At 46.4% G+C, this 17,065-nt stretch overlaps 2 protein-coding genes across 2 annotated transcripts in view; both read left to right on the top strand.

Annotated features, from left to right (window-relative positions):
- The window catches only part of LOC137847036 (non-lysosomal glucosylceramidase-like), a 393,739-nt gene that overhangs the window by 225,705 nt on the left and 150,969 nt on the right, over nucleotides 1-17,065 (top strand). The gene's annotated exons all lie outside the window — the stretch shown is intronic.
- LOC137847426 (collagen and calcium-binding EGF domain-containing protein 1-like) overlaps nucleotides 1-17,065 on the top strand; it is a 59,648-nt gene that overhangs the window by 23,186 nt on the left and 19,397 nt on the right.

Below are 17,065 nucleotides of genomic sequence, written 5' to 3' on the forward strand. Positions count from 1 at the left end.
CACATTAACCGTTAGGGGTCGGGTCAGATTCAGAGCACTGAACAACCACGGTCACGGATTCACTAATAACGTATAACAGACCTTACTCTAGTCGTGTTCAATGAGAACTATCACGGCTAGGAGCAATGCACAATTTATTACAGCAACAGGTACACAGGTTCTTTGGATTGCCGGCGATAGTTACTGTCTCCAAAAGCAAGCTAGCATGCATGAAATACACAGGTGCACAGCCTGGAAATTACAGCGTTAAAAGGCACAAAGACTCTATAGAGATTTCTAAGTTTCCGTGGAGACACACAGTATAACCAAGTGTTCAAATCTCACCCAAAGGCGTCCCAATGCGGGGAGGGGGAAGACAGGCTCAGCCCGTCAACTGATCCCAGGAGTCAGGAGGATCTCAGGATGGTGTATTCCGTCTGGATGGTATCTCCCCTGACGGTGGTATCTTCCCTAACATCCCCTCTCTCTTGGGCCAATTTATATTATTTTCTATCCTTTAGGTGGACCTTGAGTGACTCTAGTCAAGCATATCTTAGTTACGATTGGTGAAAAGTTTTCCTGTCTCCATTTAAAGTAATAGGCTCCGAGAAATTCAGAGCGCGTGCTCAGTGACGGGTGGTCACACCTTGGAGGCGGGTAGCTTTTGAGATGGAGGTGTGTTTTGGTATTATAATGATATTATAATGAGCAAAAGTACACTAGGGTACAGCATTTGTCAAAACATGACAGGTCCTTGGCTCAAGGTAGCAAAAAGTGTGGCTTATCGGTCTCGGTGTACACAAGAACAATCGAGTCCCCACCTGGTCACAGAGCCTAGCTGTGGTGTCTCCACTCCACTCTACGCTCCGTGCTGTTCCTTAGAGCTAGCACACCAGGTTCCCCCAGCGCGATATCATATAAGGTTGGAAGCCTAGGGAACGCTCAGGTAATGCAGCTACGCCCTACCCTGAAAGCCTCTTCAATGCTGTACATTTTCTTTAAAATGTGAATGTTAGTTTTATTTTCCTAGTTACTTTAGGCAATTGTACCACATAATCCACCCCATAACTATAGTCACTTTAGCTTCTCAACATTTGGAATATGTTGGGTATATCACATACATTCTTGAGACAAGGTTTGTCAAGTGTATGTAGATTGTGTAGGGATGCTAAACATTTCACCATAATCCAAAGTTTAACGTACAAACTAATTGTCAGTATAAAACATAATACAGTGAGTATTAACAGAACAACAACAGAGTGAGGTATCTTGTTGAAGATTCCCATGGCAGCTGGTGACCATCCAAACAAAGTGTCCCACCAACGGTGTCTTTCATCTCTCTTCACTCTTTCCATGACTCGATGTATTTCTTGGACATCATGATGGACAGTAATCAGAGTCTTTTGTCCATTTTCTCGAACTTGTGTCATCAGCCGCTTCAGGTCCTCATGTACCAGCAATTTCTTCACCAAGGTGAGGTTCATTCCAATAGGAGCAGGCAGCAGATCATGAAGCAGAATATAATTGGACACAATAAGTTGATAAGAGGTGCCAGGAGCTGAGTAACTAAAATCACATCCTAGAATTTTGGTAAAATTACAAACACAAACATTAGAGTGATTACTGGTATCTACAATAGTATTATCTATGACGGTAGAATCACAATGGGTTCTCATGCAAACACAACCTTTCCCAATATATACAAGTACAGTTGTAAGGGTTTCATTAGGATGTATCTCAAAGTGGCAAATATTTTGTTCAGTGTCAAGACAAATGTCTTGGGCTTCAAGTGTGTTACTCTCACAAATGAAGCCTTTTTGTTCACGCACAATACATGCATTTACATCATTTTTTTGCCACTTCCTCCCTTTTGATGGGCCCATACTTCATGCTCCTTAGGATAAAGTATAGTTCCATTTTGATTGAGTCCTAATGCAATGATTGGATATACATCATGTACAGTGGCATTACTTATGGTAAGTATAAAGTTGACTAATTGCCACCATGCTTGAAACTCCTTTTCAAATTCTGAAGCATTATCCCAAATCAATTTTCGAATTTCAGTGGGCAAAGTTCCTCCTTCTCCCTCTCTAATAATAGCTGCTGCTACAGGTTGTATCCATAACTGTGCTTCGATGCAGCTCAAGGAAGGGAGGTATTGCCTTGAGTTTTTCCAAGGGCATTTACGATTAATTGATGATCATTTTCTTCAGTTTGTTCCCAATGGGGTAAAACATCTGATAGAAGCCATTGATTTGCTCCTAAGGCCAATAAGGATGATTTTATTGGTCGTTCCAATTTCCTTAGGTCATCTGTAGTAGCAGTTATTCTACTCATTAGGACCTCAGCATCAATGCTATTTAATATACCTAATCCTGTTCCCAATAACCCATCCCATGTCATGCGCCAAGATTGTTTCAGTACATCCATGTAACCATGCTAACCAGCCGGTGTAAGCAGTTCTCAAAAAGGTGGTACATTTTTGAGTTGATTTCGAAGATATTAATGTTCAGTGCTAGCTCTACCCTTTTTAGGGACCAGCTAGGGTGAAAGAGAATTTGGTGTTGTCCCACATTTTTCATTATGTAAGAACCTGTGTTGAAGATGGAAGGAGTTAGACCAATGGGAGGCTGAGTTGGTTCATTTTCAAATATCTGTGGGGGCAGAGGCTTCTTATCCTTTGCAGTCGATTAAGATGTTTCTGTATTAATCATAAATTCAAATACTAATCCTGTGCCTCTGTAACCCCAAAGAAAGTGTAATAAATGACTAAGTCCCAGGTTTGTAACCTAATTATTCTATTAAGCATATATATTGGGGTCCTATAGCCCCAGGATCACGTAGCTGGATCATAATAGGCAAATGCCTTCAGTCAAGGTGTTGGGCCCGCTTTTAGGGTCGATTTGGGCTTGTGTTACCATTCAGCATGTCAGGGTGTCCAGCTCCTGGAAAACTAATCACAATTTTATATGGGTTTAAAAAAAAGGTTCTTATGTTATTTTCTCAGGAAATTCTCCTGGTTTCAGTTAGAACAGAGTTAATTTTCTTTCTAGTAGCTGGGAGAATGCTATGCAGGCTGGGGGTGCAGCAAGAGCTGGGAGGGGACTGACCCAGGACAGGTGACCCAAACTAGCCAAAGGGGTATTCTATACCATCTGACGTCATGCTAAACAATATATAGGGGTGGCTAGCCAGGGGAGGGGGCCGGACTGCTCGGGGTTAGGCTGGGCATCGGTCAGCGGGTGGTGAGCAATTGCATTGTGCATCACTTGTTTGTACACATTATTATTTGTAGTACTATTATCATAATCATATTATTATTATTATTATTATTGTTGTTGTTGTTGTTGTTATTATTGTTATTATTGTTATTCTTATTGTTATTGTTATTATTATTATTAATTATTATCCTGTCTTATTAAACTGTCTTTATCTCAACTCACGGGCTTCACTATCCATTTCTCTCCCCCGTCCCAGAGAGGGAGAGGGGAGGGTGAGCGAACGGCTGTGTGCTGTTTAGCTGCCGGCTGGGTTAAACCACGACAGTCTTTTTGGCGCCCAACGTGGGGCTCGAAAGGTTGAGATAACGGCAGATCTGATCAGAGTGTGTTAAACTAAAATTGGTATAAGTATTAGACCTGCTTAATAGTCACTTGTCATAATGCTGATTGCTTTAATCTCAAGTCTGCTACGCCTGTTTTCCAAATTGAGTATTATAGCACATTATTTTCCGTATGTGCTCTCGGTCATGTTGTTTATCCTCTCCTGGCCCTGGTTTCAGATCATTATGGTACTGTGTGTTGTAACAGTGGCCTATGAGATGATGAAATATCTGGTCATGACTCTAACTTGGTATTTGTACTCAGTAACATCATCGACTCTATACTTTGGAAACCGTATCTCAGAAACTATTAGCAATTATACCTGTTGCCTTTTTTCATCAGGGAGTCAATCTGTGGAGGGGAAAGGGGAAGATATTTTTTTCTTATTCGATCACTCTCCCTTTCTCCTTCACCACCCTCTTATCCTCCGAGCTTGTTACAATAGCTCTCCAAGATATTGAATATCCTTGGGATACTCAGACCAGCATAGTCTTGTTGTTCTGCCTCCTGAATGCACTTCAGATTCTGCTTAAAGTTAAACAACTACTTAGGAGTCTCATCCGGAGATCTGCCCGGAGGCAGTATAGTTGTGGGTGGCAGGGAGTATGGGAGGATATGGGCAGGCATCTAGAGCAGTTGGTACCCCCAGTGTGTTGGAAATTCACCCCCGAACAACTGCACAATCCTCAAAAACTGGCAGAATGCTTGAAAAAAAGGTGTCATGACTCTGGCAGTTCCAAAGTAACACAAATCATTGTAACGTGCTGGGGCCTGGCTCATGCCTATCGAGCTGCCATTGATACTGCTATCAACTTAGTGACAGACCCTGCGGCCACTCCAAGCCCTGTGACAGATCCAACGGCCACTGTGACCCCTACGGTGGACTCTGCAGCCGCTCCAGTCCCAGCTCCTGCAGCCGCTCCAGTCCGAGCTCCTGCAGCCGCTCCAGATCCGGTTCCTGCAGCCGCTCCAGTCCCAGCTCCTGCAGCTGCTCCAGTCCCAGCTCCTGCAGCCGCTCCAGTCCCAGCTCCTGCAGCCGCTCCAGCTCCTGCAGCCACTCCAGCTCCTGTGGCCGTGTCAGAGAAACAAGCTGTAGCAGTGCAAGTTGACCCTTCAGAGGGTATTCCAACCCCTGTAACGGGGTCAGAGAAACGAGCTGTAGCAGTGCAAGCTGCCCCGTAGAGAAGTTGAAAAAATGGTATAGAGATTCAGGTCGTTTAGAATGCAGAGAGTCTTCTGCCAAATCTAGGTATAGAGATGATGATGCTGGGCCATCAGGGATTCAGGAGGAGGAAGATGAGGATGCCGAAAAATCAGCAGTAACTACACGAAACCTATACAAGCATGAGCTACGAGATGTGCGAAAAGATTTTGATCGCTGTATAGGTCAGCAGCTTGTCACCTGGCTGCTCCGGTGCTGGGACACTGGAGCCAATTGTGTGGAATTAGTCGGCAGGGAAGCCAGACGGCTGGGATCCCTTGCTAGAGATGCAGGCATTGACAAAGCAATTGCTGATGGAGCACAATCCACCAGCCTCTGGAGGCGTCTCCTCTCAGCTGTGAGGGAAAGGTATCCCTTCAAGGAAGAACTTTTATGTCTACCAGGCAAGTGGACCACTATGGAGAAGGGAATCCAGTACCTGAGGGAATTAGCCATATGAGAGGTGATTTATGAGCACCCAGACAACGGACAAACATCCACAGATCCAGATGAAGTCAGGTGTACACGACCCATGTGGCGGAAGTTTGTACGGAGTGCACCATCATCATATGCCAGCTCATTGGCAATAATGGCCTGGAAAGAGGATGAGGAACCCACAGTGGATGAAGTGGCTAAACAACTCCGGCAGTACGAAGAAAGTCTCTCCTCTTCCTTACAGGCCTGCGTCTCAGCTGTGGAGAAACTTTCTGAAGAGTTCCACCAACTTGAAGAGAATCTATCTTCCTCCCCACCTGACCCAACCAGTGTCCAACGGCCGAAAGAGAACACCTGGGAGAAAACACTTTCTGAAAAGTTTCACAAACTTGAAGAGAGATTATTCTCCTCCGTACCTGTACAGATCAGTGTCTCAGCTATCAGGGGTAGGCGTTCATCTACACAAGGAAGACGATATGGTGGGTACTCACCCCGTGCCACCCTGTGGCTTTACTTACGAGACCATGGAGAGGACATGAGAAAATGGGATGGAAAATCTACCGCGACCCTAGAGGCACGGGTACGTGAGTTGCAAAAGAAAACAGTCGGGAAAAAGGGATTCTCTGAAAAGTTTGCTGCTCCAACTTCCAGCAGACAGTCCTTCAAACACAGAAACGAAGAAGATTCTGACCAGGATTAGGGGGGCCCTGCCTCCAGCCAGGGGGAGGAAAGGGACAATCGAGTTTATTGGACTGTGTGGATTTGATGGCCTGGCACATCACACGCACAGAAGTATAAGGCTTTAGTAGACACCGGTGCACAATGTACTATAATGCCATCGAGCTATAAAGGGCTAGAGCCCATCTGTATTTGTGGAGTGACAGGGGGATCTCAGCAGTTGACTGTATTGGAGGCTGAAGTGAGTCTGACTGGGAATGAGTGGGAAAAGCACCGCATTGTGACTGGCCCGGAGGCTCCATGTATCCTTGGCATAGACTATCTTAGAAGAGGATATTGCAAGGACCCAAAAGGGTTCCGGTGGGCTTTTGGTATAGCTGCCGTAGAGACAGAGGGCATTAAACTATTATCTACCTTGCCTGGTCTCTCAGAGGACCCCTCTGTTGTGGGGTTGCTAAAGGTCGAAGAACAGCAAGTGCCAATCGCTACCACAACTGTGCACCGGCGGCAATATTGCACTAACCGAGACTCCCTGATTCCCATCCATAAGCTAATTCGTCAATTGGAGAGCCAAGGAGTGATCAGCAAGACTCATTCCCCTTTCAATAGTCCCATATTGCCAGTGCAAAAATCTAATGGTGAGTGGAGACTAACAGTGGACTATCGTGGCCTGAACGAAGTGACGCCACCACTGAGTGCTGCAGTGCCGGACATACTAGAACTCCAGTACGAACTTGAATCGAAGGCAGCCAAGTGGTACGCCACAATTGATATCGCTAATGCATTTTTCTCCATCCCTCTAGCAGCAGAGTGCAGGCCACAATTTGCCTTCACTTGGAGGGGAGTCCAATATACTTGGAATAGGCTGCCCCAGGGGTGGAAACACAGCCCTACCATTTGCCATGGGCTGATCCAGTCTGCGCTAGAGCAGGGGGAAGCTCCTGAACACCTGCAGTACATCGATGACATTATTGTGTGGGGTGACACAGCAGAGGAAGTTTTCGAGAAAGGGAAGAAAATAGTCCAAATCCTTCTGAAAGCCGGTTTTGCCATAAAACAAAAGAGAGATCCAGTTTTTAGGAATAAAATGGCAAGATGGACGTCGTCAAATCCCAATGGATGTGATCAACAAAATAATAGCTATGTCTCCACCAACTAACAAAAAAGAAAAACAGACTTTCCTAGGTGTTGTGGGGTTTTGGAGAATGCACATCCCAAATTACAGTCTGATTGTAAACCCACTCTACCAAGTAACCCGTAAGAAGAATGAGTTTGAATGGGGCCCTGAACAACGACAAGCCTTTGAACAAATCAAGCAGGAAATAGTCCATGCAGTAGCCCTTGGGCCAGTCCGAACAGGACCAGATGTAAAGAATGTGCTCTACACTGCAGCCGGGGAGAACGGCCCCACCTGGAGCCTCTGGCAGAAAGAACCTGGGGAAACTCGAGGTCGGCCCCTGGGGTTTTGGAGTCAGGGATACAGAGGATCTGAGGCCCGCTATACTCCAACTGAAAAGGAGATATTGGCAGCATATGAAGGAGTTCGATCTGCTTCGGAGGTGGTCGGTACTGAAGCGCAGCTCCTCCTAGCACCCCGATTGCCGGTACTAGGCTGGATGTTCAAAGGAAGGGTCCCCTCTACACATCATGCAACTGATGCTACATGGAGCAAGTGGGTTGCACTGATTACTCAGCGGGCTCGAATAGGAAACCCCAGTCGCCCAGGAATATTGGAAGTGATCATGGACTGGCCAGAAGGCAAATACTTTGGGATATCATCAGAGGAGGAGGTGGGTCGTGCTGAAGAAGCCCCGCTGTACAACCAGTTACCAGAGAATGAAAAGAAATATGCCCTGTTCACTGATGGGTCCTGTCGTATTGTGGGGAAGCATCGGAGATGGAAGGCTGCTGTATGGAGTCCTACACGACGAGTTGCAGAAGCTGCTGAGGGAGAAGGTGAATCGAGTCAGTTTGCAGAAGTGAAAGCCATTCAGCTGGCTTTAGACATTGCTGAACGAGAAAAATGGCCAGTTCTCTATCTCTACACCGATTCATGGATGGTAGCAAATGCCCTGTGGGGATGGTTACAGCAATGGAAGCAAAACAACTGGCAGCGTAGGGGCAAACCCATCTGGGCTGCTGCATTGTGGCAAGATATTGCTGCTCGGGTAGAGAACCTGGCTGTGAAAGTACGCCACGTAGATGCTCATGTGCCCAAGAATCGGGCTACTGAAGAACATCAAAACAACCAGCAGGTGGATCAGGCTGCTAAGATTGAAGTAGCTCAGGTGGACCTGGATTGGCAGCATAAAGGTGAATTATTTATAGCCCGATGGGCCCATGACACCTCAGGCCATCAAGGTAGAGATGCAACATACAGATGGGCTCGTGATCGAGGGGTGGACCTGACCATGGACGCTATAGCACAGGTTATTCATGACTGTGAAACATGTGCTGCAATTAAGCAAGCGAAACGGTCAAAGCCTCTTTGGTATGGAGGACGATGGCTGAAATATAAATATGGAGAGGCCTGGCAGATTGATTACATCACACTCCTTCAAACTCGCAATGGCAAGCGCCACGTACTTACAATGGTGGAAGCAACCACTGGATGGCTGGAAACATATCCTGTGCCTCATGCCACTGCCCGGAACACTATCCTGGGCATTGAAAAGCAAGTCCTATGGCGACATGGTACCCCAGAAAGAATAGAGTCAGACAATGGGACTCACTTCCGAAACAACCTTATAGACACTTGGGCCAAAGAGCATGGTATTGAGTGGGTATATCACATCCCCTATCATGCACCAGCCTCCGGGAAAGTTGAAAGATACAATGGACTGTTAAAGACTACCTTGAAAGCAATGGGCGCTGGGACATTCAAAAATTGGGACACGAATTTGGCAAAGGCCACCTGGTTAGTCAATACTAGGGGATCTGCCAACCGAGCTGGACCTGCCCAAACAAACCTGTTACGTACTGTAGATGGGGATAAAGTTCCTGTAGACATCTCAGCCTTTTGCTCTGTCCTGCCAACAGGCAGGCTGGGGAGTGCCACAGGAGCTGGGAGGGGACAGACCCAGGACAGGTGACCCAAACTAGCCAAAGGGGTATTCCATACCATCTGACGTCATGCTAAACAATATATAGGGGTGGCTACGACAAAGACATACAATTATTAACACTCCAGTTAGTATCACTCCAGCAGCTGAAAACATACCGTTTGTCCGCAGCTTCAGGAGGTCTTTGTCTGCTCCTGCGGTGAGCGGCTGAGAGTGGAGTCCCCTCCGAGCAAAACAATCAGTGTGCACCGGCTTTCAGAAGGATTTGGACTACTTTCTTCCCTTTCTCGAAAACTTCCTCTGCTGTGTCACCCCACACAATAATGTCATCGATGTACTGCAGGTGTTCTCACAATTTGGGGGCTCGTCCAGGATCCAGTCACTTTATCACATTCTCTCCTTCTAAACAATGTAACTCTGCAGAAACATTTCTATTCCCACAATTCCCCCCTTTTCTTCTTTTTATAAACTGTTGATTTTTGCAAAACCTTTCTCTAAGGTGTAATTTGATAGATTTCTTCTTCTTCTTTGCCTTCTATCTCCTCATTATCTCCTTATCTGAGTAAGGTGGTAGCTCCATGGTCATTTGTTTCAATAGTGCGGTTTCAGTTAACCACTGTACTAGTCCCCTTACACAGGGGATAATGCAGCAACCAATGGCTGTCAAAACTCCTACAACTACGATCAAGGATGTAAATATGCCTACTTTTTCTGCCAAATCACTGGCAAGGGTGGTAAGCCCTTGCAATGCTCTTGTTACCGAGCCATCTGGGACACTATTGTTGGGTATAAGTGCAACAATGGTTGCTCAGTATTATACACACAAACACACCTCCTTCCTCTGCGAGCATCATATCTAATGCTATCCTGTTTTCCCAAGCCATTTTGCTGATGGCATCTAGTTGTTCAGCGATTCCTCTCATCGCAACCTTGGTATAATTGATGAATCTCTGCTGATTATAATAGAAATAATTAATCCAATCCACATTTTTATTGATCGTTACCCACCAGAACAGTGACTCAAACCCTGCAGCAATTTGATTTCTGGCTTTATGTTCATCTGGAACTCCTCTAGGTACCCCAATAGAATCTATGTATACTCTATCATCAAATGATATTCCTAAGCCTCTTTTACTTCCTCTGGGTATTTGTGATGTTTCTCTTTCAAATGCCAGGGTGAAGGGTATAGCTAATTGAACAAGTGCACAAGTGCCTTCCCAATTAGATTGTAGGGTGGACCGTAAGATCTTCCCTCCACCATACCACCAGAGATCTGCCCTGGGGATCTCTAGTCTTGAGCAGTTTCCCATCAAGTCCTTGGTAGCACAAGGCAAATTCTCCCAGATGCCAGGTAGCACTCACACCCTGCCGTGAGAGGCAAGCTGTATGGTTACCTATAGCTGTAGAGAATGCAGGGGGAACCGTGATATTGTTATCATGCAAGAAACAGCAAAGAGAGACTTACAGGCCTCATTTCCCCAGGCAGTCTTCTTGGTACAATGCAATCATATATCGCATCCCTTGGGAGTCTTTGGTCCACCCCCATGGGAAGGGCACTATCTGGGCAATCGGTCATCCCGAGGCACAAGCATAGCAGTAGCTACGGTTGAGACTCTGGACGGTATATTTGACCCATTCTATCCAGGCATTCACATCCCCATACCCTGTTTGAATCTCAAATGTTTGAACTGCCACATTTCAAAGGGCCTCCTGTTTTCTCTCCTGTTTTCTCCTTGAGTTTCTCCCTTTCTCTGATGGCAATAGAGGATTGTTTCCATACAGCTGTTCTCAATCTGGCTGTTGGGTCTCTCCCAGTTATTTGTTCTTTCTGCTCAATTGTCGTTGGGCATTTAAATCTCCACAAGCTAACACCTCACAAACATCAAACGTGACGGCTTGTGGTACATAACCCTATGTCACAGTCACCCATATTTTGATGGGGTATCCCATTTTTGCTATTATCTGGTCATGCCTTTTCCAAGTTACCAATTGACCGAGGCCTTCTTTGAGGCCTAGAATCACTAAAAACAAAATTAGTAATCAATTTTTCCCTGACATTATTTTTAAACCTTAGGTTTCCAAATAATTATCAATACAAATGTCCTGGTTTCAGTTAGCACAGAATTAATTTTCTTCCTAGTAGCTGGTGGAATGCTGTGTTTTGGCTTAGGATGAGAAGAGTTCTGATAACACCCCGATGCTTTAATTGTTGCAGAGCAGTGCTTATACTAAGCCAAGGACATCTCAGCCTCTTGCTCTGTCCTGCCAACGGACAGGCTGGGGGTGCAGTAAGAGCTGGGAGGGGGCAGACCCAGGACAGGTGACCCAAACTAGCCAAAGGGGTATTCCATACCATCTGACGTCATGATAAACAATATATAGGGGTGGCTAGCCGGGGGAAGGGGGCCGGACTGCTCGGGGTTAGGCTGGGCATCGGTCAGCGAGTGGTGAGCAATTGCATTGTGCATCACTTGTTTGTACATATTATTTCCCTATTATCACCATATTATTATTATTGTTATTATTGTTATTATTGTTATTATTATTTTGTTATTATTATTTTCCTGTCTTATTAAACTGTCTTTATCTCAACTCACGGGCTTCACTTTCCATTTCTCTCCCCCGTCCCAGAGAGGGAGGGGGGAGGGTGAGCGAACGGCTGCGTGGTGTTTAGCTGCCGGCCGGGTTAAACCACGACAGTCTTTTTGGCACCCAACGTGGGGCCCGAAAGGTTGAGATAACGGCAGATCTGACCAGAGTGTGTTAAACTAAAATTGGTGTAAGGATTAGACCTGCTTAATAGTCACTTGTCATAATGCTGATTGCTTTAATCTCAACTCTGCTGCGCCTGTTTTCCAAATTGAGTATTATAGTACATTATTTTCCGTATGTGCTCTCGGTCATGTTGTTTATCCTCTCCGGGCCCTGGTTTCAGATCATTATGGTGCTGTGTGTTGTAGCAATGGCTTATGAGACGATGAAATATGTGATCATGACTCTAACTTGTTATTTGTATTCAGTAACATCGTCGACTCTGTACTTTGGAAACTGTATCTTGGAAACTATTAGCAATTATACCTATTGTTTTTTTTCATTAGGGAGTCAATCTGTGGAGGGGAAAGGGGAGGATATTTTTCCTTACTTGCTTACTCTCCCTTTCTCCTCCACCCCCCCTGTATCCTCCTGGATCACTCTGCCTTCCTCCTTCACCACCCTCTTATCCCCTGAGCTTGTCACAATAGCTCTCCAAGATATTGAATGTTTCTGGAATACTCAGAATACCATAGTCTTGTTGTTCTGCCTCATGAATGCACTTCAGGTTCTGCTTAAAGTTAAACAACTACTTGGGAAGCTCATCCGGATATCTGCCCGGAGGCAGGATAGTTGTGGGTGGCAGGGAGTATGGGCGGATATGGGCAGGCATCTAGAGCAGTTGGCACCCCCAGTGTGTTGGAAATTCACCCCTGAACAATGGCAAAATCCTCAAAAACTGGCAGAATGCTTGAAAAAAAGGTGTCATGATTCTGGCAGTTCCAAAGTAACACAAATCATTGTAACGTGCTGGGGCCTGGCTCATGCCTATCGAGCTGCCATTGATACTGCTATCAACTTAGTGACAGACCCTGTGGCCACTCCAAGCCCTGTGACAGATCCAACGGCCACTGTGACCCCTACGGTGGATTCTGCAGCCGCTCCAGCTCCGGTTCCTGCAGCCGCTCCAGTCCCAGCTCCTGCAGCCACTCCAGATCCGGTTCCTGCAACTGCTCCAGCTCCAGCTCCTGCAGCCGCTCCAGTCCCAGCTCCTGCAGCCGCTCCAGTCCCAGCTCCTGCAGCCGCTCCAGTCCCAGCTCCTGCAGCCGCTCCAGTCTCAGCTCCTGCAGCCGCTCCAGTCCCAGCTCCTGCAGCCGCTCCAGCTCCTGCAGCCGCTCCAGCTCCAGCTCCTGAAGCCGCTCCAGCTCCAGCTCCTGCAGCCGCTCCAGCTCCAGTTCCTGCAGCCGCTCCAGCCCCAGCTCCTGAAGCCGCTCCAGCTCCAGCTCCTGAAGCCGCTCCAGCTCCAGCTCCTACTGCTGCTACAGCTCCAGTTCCTGCAACTGCTCCAGCTCCTGCAGCCGCTCCAGCTCCTGTGGCCGTGTCAGAGAAACGAGCTGTAGCAGTGCAAGTTGACCCTGCAGAGGGTATTCCAACCCCTGTAACGGGGTCAGAGAAACGAGCTGTAGCAGTGCAAGCTGCCCCTGCAGAGGGTATTCCAACCCCTGTAGCAGACTCTGTAACAAAGTCAGAGAAACGAGCAGTAGCAGTGCAAGCTGCCCCTGTAGAGAAGGTGAAAAAATGGTATAGAGATTCAGGTCGTTTAGAACGCAGAGAGTCTTCTGCCAACCCAGGTAAGGCTTCTGCCAAAACTAGGTATAGAGATGACGAAGATGACGACGACGCTGGGCCATCAAGGATTCAGGAGGAGGAAGATGAGGATGTCGAAAAATCAACAGTAACTACCCGAAGCCTAAACGAGCGCGAGCTACGAGATGTGCGAAAAGATTTTGGTCGCTGTATAGGTGAGCAGCTTGTCACCTGGCTGCTCCGGTGCTGGGACTCTGGAGCCAATTGTGTGGAATTAGACGGCAGGGAAGCCAAGCGGCTGGGATCCCTTGCTCGAGACGCCGGCATTGACAAAGCAATTGCAGATGGAGCACAATCCACCAGCCTCTGGAGGCGTCTCCTCTCAGCTGTGAGGGAAAGGTATCCCTTCAAGGAAGAACTTTTATGTCTACCAGGCAAGTGGACCACTATGGAGAAGGGAATCCAGTACCTGAGGGAATTAGCCGTACGGGAAGTGATTTATGAGGATCCAGACCTCAGACAAACATCCAAAGATCCAGATGAAGTCAAGTGTACACGACCCATGTGGCGGAAGTTTGTACGGAGTGCACCATCATCATATGCCAGCTCATTGGCAATAATGGCCTGGAAAGAGGATGAGGAACCCACAGTGGATGAAGCGGCTAAACAACTCCGGCAGTACGAAGAAAGTCTCTCCTCTTCCTTACAGGCCTGTGTCTCAGCTGTGGAGAAACTTTCTGAAAAGGTTCACCAACTTGAAGAGAATCTATTGTCCTCCCCACCTGAACCAACCAGTGTCCACCGACCAAAAGAGAACACCTGGGAGAAAACACTTTCTGAAAAGTTTCACCAACTTGAAGAGAGATTATTCTCCTCTGCACCTGTACAAAGCAGTGTCTCAGCTGTCAGGGGTAGGCGTTCACCCACACAAGGAAGACGATATGGTGGGTACTCACCCCGTGCCACCCTGTGGTTTTACTTACGAGACCATGGAGAGGACATGAGAAAATGGGATGGAAAATCTACCGCGACCCTAGAGGCACGGGTACGTGAGTTGCAAAAGAAAACAATCAGGAAAAAGGGATTCTCCGAAAAGTTTGCTGCTCCAACTTCCAGCAGACAGTCCTTGAAACACAGAAACGAAGAAGATTCTGACCAGGATTAGGGGGGCCCTGCCTCCAGCCAGGGGGAGGAAAGGGACAATCGAGTTTATTGGACTGTGTGGATTCGATGGCCTGGCACATCACATGCACAGAAGTATAAGGCTTTAGTAGACACCGGTGCACAATGTACTATAATGCCATCGAGCTATAAAGGACCAGAGCCCATCTATATTTGTGGAGTGACAGGAGGATCTCAGCAGTTGACTGTATTGGAGGCTGAAGTGAGTCTGACTGGGAATGAGTGGGAAAAGCACCGCATTGTGACTGGCCCGGAGGCTCCATGTATCCTTGGCATAGACTATCTTAGAAGAGGATATTGCAAGGACCCAAAAGGGTTCCGGTGGGCTTTTGGTATAGCTGCCTTAGAGACAGAGGGCATTAAACAATTATCTACCTTGCCTGGTCTCTCAGAGGACCCCTCTGTTGTGGGGTTGCTGAGGGTCGAAGAACAGCAAGTGCCAATCGCTACCACAACTGTGCACCGGCGGCAATATCGCACTAACCGAGACTCCCTGATCCCCATCCATAAGCTAATTCGTCAATTGGAGAGCCAAGGAGTGATCAGCAAGACCCATTCACCTTTCAATAGTCCCATATGGCCAGTGAGAAAGTCTAATGGCGAGTGGAGACTAACAGTGGACTATCGCGGCCTGAACGAAGTCACGCCACCACTGAGTGCTGCAGTGCCAGACATGCTGGAACTTCAGTATGAACTTGAATCGAAGGCAGCCAAGTGGTACGCCACAATTGATATCGCTAATGCATTTTTCTCCATCCCTATTATTATTATTTTGTTATTATTATTTTCCTGTCTTATTAAACTGTCTTTATCTCAACTCACGGGCTTCACTTTCCATTTCTCTCCCCCGTCCCAGAGAGGGAGGGGGGAGGGTGAGCGAACGGCTGCGTGGTGTTTAGCTGCCGGCCGGGTTAAACCACGACAACAAAGAATAAGAATAAGATGTACACTACTACTATAACAACCCCCCCCTTGGGAGCACTGCAATTCGCTATAGGTCTGTTCTTTCTCTCAATGACAAGTCAGTCGTTAGTTACCTGTGAAAATAAAAGGTTAGTTTACAATTGTAAGCTCTTATCCTGCTCAGAGTCCACTATGAGATTTTTCTCTTCAATTTCAACTTCCAACAAGTCCTCCGTAGGAACAGCTTCCCAGGTACTAGCGTCGAGGATGCCTTCACTCGAGTATAGTGAGTCCAACCTTTTTCCACAGTTCTTACGGCTGTTTCAGTCGTCAGTAATTGTCCTTCCCATTCAGGCCAGAGTTGACTCTTTCCAGGTCCAAATCAGGACCCGATTTCCTGGGTGATGGTGGTGAATGGGGAATTGCAAAGGTGGGGTTTGAGCCAACGACCCACAGGTCCTGAGAGATGACAAAGAAGAGGACAACCCCAGAATACAGTTCTTAAGAAAACTCTCTTGTTTTGAATTGTGGTATCTCATCCCTTCTGCCCAGATAGGGCAATCTGAGCAGCATCTCATATGGTGAAATTCCTATATCCTTTCTTGGTGCTGTTTGAACCTGTAGGAGTAAGCATTTTACCCAAGGAAGCTGGGTTTCTAACACTAGTTTAGTTAATTGCTTCTTTAATGTCTGATTCATTCGCTCCACCTTCCCAGAAGAGGAGGGGTGCCAGGGGCACTCAATCGCTAAGGCCCGCTTTAACCCTTGCAGTGAAGGGTTAAACATACAGTCACGTGGTCAATTAGGACAAACAAGTAACTCAGTAAAATCTACCTGTATACTTTGGAAAGGTCAAACCCGTGGCTCCCGTCCCCCTCTAGGTGGGTTACAGAAGACCTTTTTATTTACCTTTTGACATATGGTACATCCTCTACATATGTGCTTCGCTAAAGTGTATATTCCTACACAGACATACTTTCTTATCACATATTGCTTGCACCTCCCAATGACTCTCCTGATGTAAAACAGTTAATATTTGCCTCATTATCAGTTTATTCAGCATTTCTCTCCCATCAGGGAGTATCCATTTTCCTTCAGACTTCATGGCTCCTGATTCCTTAAAAAAATCTTTCTTTTAAAACTTTTTAGTTCTTTCTTAATTTTCAACAATTCCCTGAATCCTCTCTGCATTTATTCTGTTTTCCTTCAGACATTAGATGCCTTAAATACCTGACTTCTCTTTCTCCATATTGTAATTTATTTTTCAATACTTTTTTCAATACTCCCAAGCCCTGCTTTCCCAGAAAGTTGAATAGCTTGTTAGTAGCTTTCTTCACAAGTCTTTTCTCCTGTCCTGACAATAGAAAACAATCCACATATTTGTTAACATTAATACCTCCTTGGGAGGTTTCAATTGTTCCAAAATCTTTTTTTTTTTTTTTTTTTTTAGAGCTTACCCAAATAGATAGGTGTCCCTGTAAACCCCTGAGGTAAAATTGTCCACTTATATTGTTGCTTCCACCCCCATTTCAGGGTCTTTCCAGTCAGAGGTGAATACACATGTATGTTTGCTCTCAGGGCCAGAGAGCACTCCATTAATAACACTGTTACTCCAGTCTAACAATTTACTATTTGAATGCCTAATTTAATCATCAAATCCCTTCTCAACAAGTTAGTCCCTGCCT

Source organism: Anas acuta, chromosome W, assembly GCF_963932015.1.
Source record: "Anas acuta chromosome W, bAnaAcu1.1, whole genome shotgun sequence".
In the NCBI taxonomy this organism is placed as follows: domain Eukaryota; kingdom Metazoa; phylum Chordata; class Aves; order Anseriformes; family Anatidae; genus Anas; species Anas acuta.